A 13149-nucleotide genomic window follows, 5' to 3' on the forward strand; every position below is an offset into this window, starting at 1 on the left:
ATCTTATAAGAAGCAGAAGAGGATTTGGTGCTATCACTTGCTCCTTTATACACTTCCAACTAGTCCTCCTCAGCCCCACCCTGCACCCCCTTTCAGAGGGCACTCATGTTTCCAAGTGCTGAGCTGTTCAAGAAACCCACAGCTCCAAACTGCTTCTTGTTGACATCCTGCCCATTCTCCAGGAAGTTAAGGCGCACCTTCTGCTGGGCCAAGTAGCTGTCAATCCATTTTCAGCTTCCAGAAATTTGCTGACTACCTTACAACTTCACCCTTCTTGTCCTTGTGGGCTTATACCTTATTGTGATCATCTTTGTAGGGTTTTGGGGAGAGAGCAGAGGTAAAAAGTGGTCACTCCATGCTTTCTCTTCAGTAAGGCCCATTCTCTGGAGATGAAATTTTAGCTTATAGGAATTTTGAGGAGATCCCACATCTAAACTCCAACCCCACTAGACAAGCAGCATGGCCAGAGGCCTGGGAGAAGCTTGACTCTAAAAGCTCTGCTCTGGTCTGGATTCTGGGGAGTGGTGATGCCAGGACCTCAATTTTGGCCACAACACTAGAGTTCAAACAGGACCCCTTTGTGCCACACCAGCTCCTGCATGGCCTCAGTGTATCTTGACTCCCGCACAATTCCTGGGGCCTACCTGCTTGCCCTCCCCTGCATTCCAGGGCCTGGCCCTCACTCTGTGTCTCTAAACTTGCTTCTCTATTTGGCTCCTTTTACTTCTTTTCTCTTTTTATTTCATTTTTTCTTTCTTGGTTATCTCTGCTTCCTTCTTTTTTTCCTTTCCATCTGCTTCTCTCTTTTTCTTTTGCTCCATCCTTTCTCTCCCTCTCTCTTTCCATCTATACTAACTTCTTCCTTTGGTAAATCAGGACCTTTCCAATCTATACCAGTGGTTCTCAGCCAGGGATGATTTCCCCTCCTGCTCTCCCAGGAAACATCTGCCTATTGGGGAGGGAGTTGGTGCCATTGACACCTCGTGTGTAGAGGCCAGGGATGCAGCTAAACGTCCTACAATTCACTGGACAGCCCCCACAATAAAGAATTGTCCAGCCCCAAATGTCAACAGCACTGAGTTTGAGAAACCCTGATCTCCTATAACCCCTGCTTCACACACATTCCCTAGTTCCTCTCAGAGAAAAGAAGAGTAGAGAGCAGTGGTCCAGAGAGGGAGCCATTGCCAGCAGCCAGCTGTGATGAGTAGCCCATATAGTGGGTGGGACGCAGCCTTGGGAATCTGCTGGTGTTGGTTTTGGCATTCTCAGGGTCAGTCTGGTGGGAAAGCGCTCCTTAGCCACTCCAGCTGCTGCTGGCAGCTCTTTACCTAGCTCTGGGATGATCCCTGGCCCTGGCTTAGGGGCAGGTAATGAAAACCCAGCCAGCCTACCACCCATCCCAGACTGGCCTCTGTGAGGGCAGAAGGAGGAGCCTCTGACAAGTGTGGGCAGTGGAAACCTACCTCTTCTCAAGCCTGTCCCTACCAGCCTCCCAGAAATCCTCCAAGAATTCAGCATGTGAATGGGGAGAGGCAAGGGCTGGGCCCACCTTCTGTGACTGTAACCCGTATACTATGAAAGCCTCCACAGGCTGCATTGACTTCCTGAAATTGGTAAGAATGGGAGTGTATTGTGGAGCAGGGTGGAGCCTGACCCTGATGAACTCAATGAAAGAGGCCAGAGCAGCTTAAGGCCAAGAGGTGAATCCTAGAGACCTGATTGGGTACCCTGATTCCAATTTTACCTTCAGACTTTGGATCACCCTCTGTGGCCCCGCAATATCCATTCTTACGTAGTAATAGAATTTCTAGCTGGGCATATGGCTGTCCAGCTAAAGACTATATTTCCCAGATTCTCTTGCAGCTAGATATGACCATATGACTAAGTTCCTGCCAATGACATATGAGAAGCACCAGGTGTAACATCTGGATCATGACTTTAAAAGGAAGTAGGGTGAAAATGTGATGGCAGGAGCTGCAGCATCCATTTTGGACCACATGAAGCTATGTGTTGACGGTGGCAGAGCCACAAGGTAGAAGATACCTAGCTCTCTGCCACCACTGAGGTGAAAAGCTGCTTTTGAAGAGGTTGTCTTGGTGAAAAGCAGAGAGAAACATGTTCCAGGCAGAGGGAACTGAACCATACTAACTCTATACCATCTACTCAGACTTTAACATGAGAGAGAAATGAAATTGTTTCTTTCTTAAGCAACTCTGTTTTGGGGTCTCTTTTGAATAACCGCCTAACATGTGTCCTAAGTAAAATAACTCCTCAGTGAAGTCTTATAAGAACTACTCCCAGCCCAGGCAAAGTCGATGTTATTTCTTGTACCCTCAACACTTCAACACTTTCCGATGAGAAACCCATGACTGAAGGTCACATTTACAGTTGATTTCTGATGGAGCAGAGGCCTAAAGTGAGGTTTAAAACATTGGACTGGATGATGCCCAAGGTTCTTCCCACATTCTAGGATTCTCTGAAACCTATTAATCAAGAGGTATGACAGGCACTCTGTCTTACTAGAGACTTCTACACTCAGTCTCATCTGATATAATGGTCTTTATCATTCTCTGTCCTCCAGCCACAGTGATCTTTAGTTCTTCAAGCCAGCCATGCTCCATCTTAACTCAGGACCTTTGCCTGTTCAGTTCCCTCTGCCTGGAACATGTTTCTCTCTGCTTTTCACCAAGACAACCTCTTCAAAAGCAGCTCAAGTGACCCTTCATTAGAAAAGTCTTTACCATCAGTCCCACTAGCTTGAGAACTCCATGAGGGCAGGCACATCTGTTTCTGCTTATTATTATCTTTCTAATGTTTAGTCATGCTGCAATTAACAACTATGAAATGAATGAAAGAATCCATCTGGGAGACCAGAGGCATAGCCACACCTGGAGGCTGGAAAATGGTTCGGCTAACCTCACAACGTGACTTGCAGGTTTAAGAGTGGAATCCACAAAGAATGATGTTGTCATCCATGCTTCACCAATGGGGAAATACCCAAGCAGGATCCAGGAAGCTCCTTGAGAAGTACCTATAGAGCTTGAACATGTAAATGGATAACCAGGCTCTGATTCAGTAGGTCTGAGTTGGACCTAAGATTCTGCGTTTTTTAAAAGCTGCCATGTGATGCAGCTACATTTCAAATAGCAAGGCCCTACAGGGTCTTAGATTCCCTCTATGAGTCCATCTGTCCACTCTCCTGTTCCCCCTGCATGGGGCCCCATGGCCTGGATCCCAAGTCCAGAGAAGCAAGTCTTTTGTCCTTTAAACCTCCGAGAACAGCATCCAAGATCGAGGTCGAGTCTGCTCACCCTAGAGGTGCCATACCACGAGCCTGGCTGCTGCACGCTGCCTGCCCCGTTCCTGCCGCCAGCTGCCGTCTCCTTCCCTCTCCGGGCCAGTTCTCCATCTTTGACATTGGCAGCTTCTGTGACACCCTTGAACCAGAGCCACGCCTTTAATGCTGTGTCTTATCAGGGTTAATTGACTTTAAAATACAAAGGCTATGTGTGTGTGTATTTAGGAAGGTTATTATCAGAAAAGTGAACATAACCTTGTCCATAGAAGTCCCTTGTTTCAAAGGAAAACCCAAGATACAAATAGCTGATAGTAGAGAGTCTCTAAAGGATGCGGGGAGGGAGGGGCTGGAGTCCAGTGCCCACAGGCAATCTGACAGCCCTCCAGGGATCCAGTAAGGCCCGCTGAGCCCAGTTTCAGAACCCCTGGAGGAGCTGTTCTCTCAGATTCTCGGATCCACAGGAAGGGGAGAGGAGGCACAAGAGGATGAAGCAGACCCTCTCTGCCCGCGGAGCCCAGGGAGCACCAGAGGGGTGCCGAGCTCGTTGTAGCTCATTTTGCAGGCAGGCTGCAGTGAGGGGCACCAATGATTTTGAGTTGGGGCTGAGTGTGGGTGTTTGTGGAGAGACCTCCTCTTGCATCAAGCCCAGCCTCAGCTCAGGAAACCCTGGAATGACCACTAACAAAGTTACATACCCTGAAAGCTGATGAGCATCTCTGTGGGGAGGGAGGGTGTGGGAAGAGTCTTGGCAGCAGGGAGCTCTGGGAATGTCCCCAATTGCGAACACCCCTCCCCCATTCTGCAGACTTCCCGCTCAGACCTGCCGGCAGATCATCACACGGGCTCCACTGCCCCCTTGTGGCCACCCCAACAGCAAAGCTGACGCTTCTGCCCCTGGGGCAATGCTCAAAGTGCCTGGGGGATGAGGACTTCAGAAAGCCAGATTCTCCCCGACGGGCATCAGTACTGTGGAACTCTCGGTGTCTCTGCCTCTGGCTTCACTCTCTCCCTTCAGCCTGAGTCTCCCAGAACTGAAAGTACCAGAAACCAAATGTGGTGTGGTGTACCCAGCTCCAGGCTGGGAGTTAAGAGACCAGGGTCTTGAATACCCCTACCTCCAACAAGCTGTGCATCCTGGATACATCCGGTAACCTCTCTGAGCCTGCACATGCTCACTTATAAAATGACACCCGAAAGAGCCTGCCTGCCTGCCTGAGGAGCTGTTGTGAGGCCTTGTGAAACACTTGTTGCATAATGCTCTAGGCAGGTACAAAGGGCCCCCAACAGTCACTGTCAAGAGGGGAGCAGAAAGTTGGGGGGAAGGGGAGTTGGGAAGGACCAGCCTGGAGAATGTTGCGCTGCTGAGTTTGCAGGAGACACCGTTAAAAGGCAAACGGGAAGGAGGGACTCCACCAGCGTAACTCAGAGGCAGGCCCCGGATTCCTCACCCCTTGCCTGTCACCAGCTCCGTGTCTGCGAAGCTTCGCATACTCCCGCGTTCCCTACCCGGGGCCGGTCCCTCCAGTCCTCCACTGTTGATCCTCACGCTGACCCCACGGCAGGACACCGAAAGGACATCAGAGCCCTTCTGCTTGCTTGTTACACAATTGCCACACAGGACCCACTGCATTTATTCCCCTCGGCCCTGAGGTACATAGAACAAGGATCGCCCTTCCTCCAGTTTCCATCCAAGGCCTCACCTTTAGCATACATTTTTCTAGCAACAGTCTCATGGCAATCTAGGCTTTTCTATCAAGCACCTGCCAACTCTTCAAGCCTCTACCCACTAACCAATTCCAAGGCCACATCCACAGTTTTAGGGATTTGCTACAGCAGTGCATAGAAGCCCCAGAAGCTAGGAGAGAAGCACGGACATTCTCCATCGCAGCCCTCAGAAGGGACCAGCCCTGCTGACCCCTTACCTTGGACTTCTGGCCTCCAGAACCACAAGACACTATATTCTGCCTTAAGCCACTCTGTTTGGGGTGACTTCCTTACAAAAGCCCTTGCAAACAAATACACGCCCCTTCATCCTCTTTCAGCTACAGGGGTCTCTGCCTGCCCCCAGGACAGCCCTTCACTACCAGCTCTGCCCCCACCTCCTCCTTCAGTCTCTCCCACTGGCCCTGTTCACTCCTGTGACATCTGTCCTTGCATCTCCTAAGATTCTAAATCTAAATGGTCCTAAATCAGATTCTCAGTCCTCGTGTGATTCCATGTATGGGGTCCCCACTGCTCTCTTGACAATAACTGCCCTTCCCAGGCAGGCTCAGGATTAGATGCTTTACTTGCTGTCTCTCCTTGAATCCTCTCAGGAGGCAAGTGCCAACACTCTCCCAATTTCGAGGAGGACACAGGTTCAGGCTTACTTGTCAAAGTCATACAGCTGGAATGCACCCCCAGGTCTGTCTCAGTTGAAAGTCTGTGCCCCTAAGTACTGCACTCTCCAGCCTCCCACACCACATGCTCCACATGCTTACTTACAACATGACACCAACAGTTCTGCCTCCCACCAAGGGACCATTTCACACTGCCAGCTGCGCATGTCCCCCTGGAGAGCCTGAGGGGTCCAGTTCACAGTGTCTAGGACGCGTTTGATGGCACCTCCCCCAGCACCCCCCCCCCACTCCCACACACACAGCCCTCCTCTCACCAGCCACTTCCTGTTATGGCCTCAGAATTGTCTGGGCTAGAAACCTGGCTTCCCTTCAACCTGGCTCTGAGGTCCCCCAGTGTTGGGAAGATACTGGGGCCACTTCTCCACTTCGAGATCCCAGCATAAAAAAATTTTTTTTAATTTACTTACTTTTAAATTTTAAATACAGTAGTATTTACTTTTTTTAGTGTCCAGTTTTATGAATTTTAACACATGCCTAGACTATTATTTTTTACTGAGGTGTGTCTTACCAACGGGTTTCAGCCCCAAGCAAGTTCACTATGGATTCAATGAGACCGAAAAATGACCATGGAACATTCTTGGGGTGAAAGGGTTTATACCCAACTATATTCCCACCGTGGCAGGTCAATCACTAGAATCCTGTCCACTCAGTGTGAGTCTGCATTCAGTAAGCTGTTCTCTACCCTGCAGCCGTCTCAGTCTCTGTCCTCAGCGCTGCCACCACTCCAGTCTCTGCTCTCCTGCAGCTGAGCAGCCATACCACTGTGTGGCCAAGAGTACTGGGCAGAGCTCTTTATATAGAGTGAATAACAACATATTGCCCACACGTGTATAGTGAGCAAGCCGACCAGGGCCAGGTGAGAATCCTGGCCATAGGAACCTTCATTTTATCACAGGTGTAATTGACATACAACCTCAGAGAAGAGAGACATCATCTCAGAGTTCAAGAACTTCAGGAGAGTTGGGGGAATGCCAGGCATAGCCCACACAGATTTCGTGAAATTCAAGGGAAAGATATTATAGGGACCAAGGACAGGTGGCCCCAGGATGTGCCACTGTGACATCAAAACAATTCAGGGCCCAAAAGAGTCAGAAAGAAACTGACCTTTCCTCCACCTCCCAACTGCATAAAAAGGGTGTAGACGGAAGAACTGGTCTAGGAGGATAACTATCACGTTATAATTGAACTAGGTAGGATAGGGAGGGATCAGCTGTCTTTTAAAATTGCTCTCCATGCCCATGGTTTACGGTGTGGCCCAACAAACATTTGCTTACCAAACATTTACTCTTTCATATTCCAGTGAATTGCTTCCCCTTTCTTAGTCCCAGACCCCACCCACTTCTCTTTAGTTCAGGATGACATACATACCTCATTCCTTCTGTCTTTGGAATCTGTGTCTAGGGATTCCCTGTAAGTATATAATTCGTTTTCCTCCTGTTAATCTGTTTCATGTCAATATTGGTTCTTAGACCAGCTAGAACTCTGAAGGTTAGAGGAAAATTATTTCTCCCCAACAGTATATATAGATACTCAGTACCTGACTCTGAAAGGGAAAATGATTGAAAGAGTTTCAGTAATGAAAATCTAGCCCCACAATGGCCGATTATTATAGGAAGTAAAAAGAGTGGAATGTAAAGACACTGCTGTATCTCCTTTATTTTTGCACCCCCAATGCCTAGACCAGTAGTAGATACTTGGTGGGCAAGTGTAACTCCGGGGAGGGGAAATCGCAGGGCAGAATTTACCTTTGGAACTGAAATCAGTCAAAGGGAGAAATAAAGTTTAAAACCTGTTTATTGCTTACAAGCAGTCTTCCCGCAACTCTCTCTCTCCTGCTGCAGCAGAAGTGAGCAAATACTCCCTCCAACTTCTCCAGTCCAGATAAGCCCAGGTAATTACCCATTGATATGGAAATGGACAACTTCTTTCCACCCCTTGGAAACACCTGTTGACATGGAAATACACTAAAGCCAGGGGAGGTATTCTGGAAATATTGCAATTTTATCCACATCAAGTGTTTGGCTCTCTGTATTCGTTCCCGAGTTATCAAAGAAGTTGAATGGAAAATTACCAATTTGATTTTAGAACCCAGAAATAGGCACACTACTAGGCTGCTTCTACTTAGAACCATACGAATGCAGCACTGCCACCTTGTGGCATCATTGATAAATTACAGGCTAAACCTCCCATGAAGACCTTATTTCTTGAATATTGAAGTTTCCCTTAGGAAGATTGTGCAAACCCTTCCCTGTCAGTTACTCCCTTTCTTCCCAAGGTCTCAGCTACAAGGACCCCCACAAATGTTTCTAAGATGGGTCATTTCCTAGCTATTCCTCATAATGCAACAGAAGTCTTCAAATCATTAAATGCAAACGGCAGTGTTAGCTGTTACCATTTCAGTTTCTAGGGACACTCTTCAAAACGACGTCCATTGCAGGCTCTAAAAAAAATTTTAACTTGGCATCCAAAGATGGGCTTCAGGGGATGCGTGAATCCTTTGAATTTTTGTCTATCAACATATGTGAGTGTTTGCATATGTGCGTCTTTTCTGAGGAAGGGGTCCATATCCTTTGACCAGTTTTTCAAAGGGATCTGTGACTTGAAAAAGATTACAAAATCCCTGCTCTGGTGTGACACAGGCCAAGCTGACTCCGAGAAGGAAGAAGGCATTTGTCTCAATAAATGAGACAGAGAAACAGAAGACATTATTAAACTTTTGAACATAAAGATTTTATCTCTCTCCCTTTTCTCTACCTCTCTGCTCTTGAGACCCTACGGTTCCCAGATCCCACACTCTCCAAGGGAGTAAGGAAGGAATTCAAGCTTAACTGGCAGATGAGCAACCATCTATCCTTCCAAAGGTCTGTGTAAGAAAGGAAGAATTTTAGAGCCTCCTGGAGAGATAGATTAACCCAAATTAGCTCAAGGCAAAGGAATCAGGCTATTCAAGATAACACCACTTTAAAAAACAACCCCCTTATTTGTCTCCAGATCAGGTGCCTGAGCTCTGCATAGGAAGCTGATAAATGATTTAGTTATGTTTTCCGTTTGGGGAAAGCGCCTGCTTTTATCTCTGTGATTGCTTCTTTATTTGGCAACTCACAGACTTATCTGTTTTCCCTGATGTAATTGCCTGGCCCCTCTCTGCAGCTTGCAGTAATGTCATCAGGGCTATCTTTCCGTTTTCCTCTGGAGTTGAACATTGTTTAAGCAAATTAATTGGACCCTATTTCACTCTGCTTTAGTTTCCTGCACCAGACCCAGCAGTGGCTGTTTGGGTTTTACTTGTTTTGTTCCTTCCCGTAGTTTCACTTGTGAGATTCCCAAGGATATTGCTATTGCCCCTACCCCCACTCCCTTCCTTCCTTCTGTAAACATTTCTCTTCCTTCTGTACTAGGGCAGGCACAACTCTAGGTGAGGCAGGATTTAGAGGTAAATAAGGCTCAGGCCCTGTCCCTAGGGACAAACTTTGCACTTCCCTTTTGAGAGCTACCAGTGAGAATCTTGAAGGCTGCTCACTGCACAAATGTGCCCATGCCCAGCCAGGAAGCCAGCAGGGGATGGGTAAGTCCAGGGAGAGGAAATCCCAGAGCAAAATCCCTCTAAAACCAAAATCAGACAAAGGGAGAAATAAAGTTTAAAGCCCATTTATTGTTTACAAACTGCAGTCCTGGGCCCCCTCTCTCTCTCTCAGACTCTGGCAGAGGTAAGAAAGGGCCTCTCCCTAATCTCTCAGGTTCAGATAAGCCCTCCTGGTTGCCCAGGTAATTACCCATTGATATGGAGATGAACTACTCTCCACCCCTGATAAATGCCTTTTGATATGCAAATGTACCAAAACCAGGTGAGATACTGTGGAAATATTACAATTTTACCCACAGGCTGAAATCCAGCTTCCTCTCTGTTTGCCAAGCCATGTACCCTGGAGCAGAGCTGTGTCCACCAGGAGGAAGTGACGCTTTTTCTTATTTGCAAAAGGGCACCCACCATAGGGCTAGAAGCAGTCCTTCCCCTAGGATATAGTTGCTCTTTACTAGAACAAAGTCATATTAGCATTGTGGATATCCAATTAGAAGTCTAGAAACCCAGGATTGGTCCTGAATATTAAGGACCTTCTCCTCTCTGAGCGTCAGTTTTCTCATCTGTATAAAGGTCTGTGGGGGCCCTTCCACTTTGGGCACTAACACTATTGATGCGACGGTTCTTGTTTGCGGAGTCAGGAGTCAAAGAATGAACTTAGCAAACACTCAAGGTAGGAGAGCCAGGGAGAGGCTTTTATTTAGAGATAAAGTGAGAGGACAGAGCTCCTGGCTCTCGCCAGGAGGGGACAAGAGAGCCTATAGGTGTGTATTATCTAGGGGATTTATAGGTAGTAGAGGATTTGGGGGAACATGATAAAGGGCTTAGGGGTGTGGACTTGTTAAGTGGTCTTAGAATTCATCCTTGATGAGACATTAAGTCCCTTTTCTCATCAGTCCTCCAGGTAATACTGCAAAGTTAACATAAGAAATTTACTGCAGATTTCTTTCCCAGAATATCAGTTTCCTGGTTTGGGAGTATATTAATAAGTAATCAAGACTGCCTGCCCTGCCCTCAAGGTGGGCTGAGTTATTGTCTGTTTGCTAAAGAGTTTAAAAGGAATCTTAGATGGAATCTTTCCCGCTTTTACTATTTTGTTCATGGCTGGGCTTGCTTGCTATTATTAACTGCCCAGGTTGCAAATCACCTGATCAGGTCTAAAGGCAGAAAAACAGCAGATAGGCCTGGACCTTTAAGCATGGTAAAGAGAATCTTACCGATGATTACAAATGATTAGCATAATAAAACATGGGCTATGCTAAGATACTTTACTTTATCTGGGGAATATTAACTGATCTTGATGAGGAAATACTCAGAAAGTTCTCAAATCCCTCCCCCTCTCAGGGTTTGGTAGGAAGCCAAGGAAGCCAAGAAGACAAAGTTTCTATTGAGGCTTTAGAAATGTAGAGGAATCACAAGGTGCTTGGGTGCTTGGGATGGAAACAATGTAACAATTTATCCCCCTCCACCTCCCCACCCGCTGACCAGGACTCAGTGATAAGGAACAGCTTGTTGAGCATAGTCATGGAAGCCCATTCATTAGTTTATAATATGGTATCCGGGTAACCTTTGCAGAAATGAATTAAAATACAACCAGCATCTTGAATACACCTATAATGACCTAATAGCTCTCACTGCAATGGTTCCTGGGTGCTGACTCCCCACTAGCTTTGTAAGAAATGTATAAAAGGCATGACCCTGCTGTACTTGGGGCTCAGACCTTTGGAGATCACTCTACTCTGAGCCCCCTGGTGTAAAATCAACCTCCACCCTCCAAGACCTCCAAGTGCTGCTTGGTTCTTCCATCAACTATCCAGCCCAGGTCTTCCGTAACAATCTCACTGAAGAATGACTCTAGAGTTAAATGTTTAGCACAGAGTTTTGTTAGGGGGTTTCCTTGCATGGTGTTACACTGCTCTGACTGTAATTATTTGCCTTGCTTGCTTTTTCCAGAGGCCCTTACACTACTCTGACTATACCCATAGTCCCTGTCTCACTATTGTCACCAAACCCCCAAATCTGGATCTGCCCTGCCCAATGTGCAGTAAGCCAATCTCTGAATCACCGGGTTTAAAGCAGAGAAAGGTTTATTATCAGAAGGGCAGCCCAATGAGAACGCAGGAGACTGTTCCCACATCTGCCTTACCAATCAGGCCGAGGGATAGGTTATATACTATTGTCAAAGGAATGTGGGGGGTTAGGGCAGAAACTGGGAGGGCCTCTAATCTTCTCAGGTTTATGCACCAATCCCATCTTCTTTGGCGCCACCTAAGGTGTCTTGACTCAGTTGACTCAATGTCTGTTATCAATGCTGCAGCATAGGTGTCAGCCAACACGCCCCCTATAACCAGCTTCAGGGAAGAGGACAAGGGACAAAACACAGTTAACTATCCTTGTGAGGTCATGCAGTGTGTAAGGTGACCATGGAGGGAGATCCTAGTGAAGGGATAACAAATGTCTAGGTTCACTAGTAATCATCAACTTGAACTGACTGAAGTGATCCATCCCTCCATCCATCCATTTCAGCCATTTCAAGAATACAAGCATACAGGGGAGAGATGGGGTTAGGTCATTTAGGGCCCAAAAGCAGGGTTACTGACCCAAGATGTGCCATTGTGACATGCTAGCTGAAAACAATTCAAGGCCCAAAAGACTCTAAAAGAAACTTTGACCTCCCCACCTCCACTGCATAAAAAGGATTTAGATAGTGGAACTGCTCCAAGAGGAGAGCTATCAGCACCGATATTGGCAGGGAGGGATTGGCTAAGGCTTTTGAAATTCCTCTCTGTGCCCCACTGTTTCTCTGTGGCCCATCAAACATTTTTGTACCAAACATTTACTCTTTTGTACCTCTGCAAATTTCTTCCCTTTTCTCTTTGAAGTCCCAGACTCCTACCCACTCTCCTTAGTTCAAGATGATACATATATACTTCATTGTCCCTGATTGTCTTTGGAATCTACGTCTGTGAATTCCCTGTATGTAATTCAACTTTGTTTTTTTCCTCCTGTTAATCTATTTTCACGTCAATTTGATTTTTAGACCAGCTAAAAGAACCTCAAGGGGTAGAGGAAAATTCTTGCTTCCCAACAGCCAGTGTAGGAAAGAGATATGACCTGGTGAGACCCTTCCAGGAAAGTGTACTCTTGTGATCTCTGAGGACACAATTCTGCCTTTGATAAAGGTCCTTTCTCTCCCATCTGAGAGTCAAGGCATTTACATGTTCCACTCCAGAGAGCAGCCATCATGTCATTATAGATGCAATCAGTACAATTAGTGTCCACAGCCAGCTGTGCAGCCCAGAGAGTCTGGAGCATGTGTGGGCCAATCTGCCCACTGCGTGGACATGAAATATTACTACAGCCATAAAGACTAATGAACTTCTCCCTCCCTGACCCCACAAAAGGTGGTGGGTGTTTTTACAATCAAAGCCCTAGCAACCCAAATGGGTGGCCACAATTACAAATATTGTATCAAATTGACTTTGGGTGCCTGGGGAGGGCACAGAGGCACAGCCAAGCATTAAAGCAAGGAGGTTGTAGATGGCATGCTGGGCAGGAAGTGAGAGATGACTCTGCCCAGGTAGTCTTTCTTCTGGAAGCCCCATCCTGGGTACTAGAGCAGGCAGGCAGGGGGTTTCCACTTTACTGGAACACCAGGCTTTCACCTGCCTGATTCATTTTCTCATTTAACCCCAGCCCTCTGCCAAAGAGGAGTTGCAATGGCTAGGAATAAAGACACCTAAAAGTAAACTTAAGAGTGAGCTGGAAAGCGTTAAAGTCTCACTCTAGGGAGTCATTCATTCATCCATTCATTGATCTACTTGCTGAAGTAACAGCTCAGTGTATCACACCCACCACCAGGCTGGATACTC

General features: G+C 47.0%; 1 protein-coding gene across 1 annotated transcript in view; it reads right to left on the reverse strand.

The window, feature by feature from the left end:
* DAAM2 (dishevelled associated activator of morphogenesis 2) overlaps positions 1–13149 on the reverse strand; it is a 710965-nt gene that overhangs the window by 662912 nt on the left and 34904 nt on the right. The window lies entirely within an intron of this gene.

Source organism: Manis javanica, chromosome 16, assembly GCF_040802235.1.
Source record: "Manis javanica isolate MJ-LG chromosome 16, MJ_LKY, whole genome shotgun sequence".
In the NCBI taxonomy this organism is placed as follows: Eukaryota; Metazoa; Chordata; class Mammalia; order Pholidota; family Manidae; genus Manis; species Manis javanica.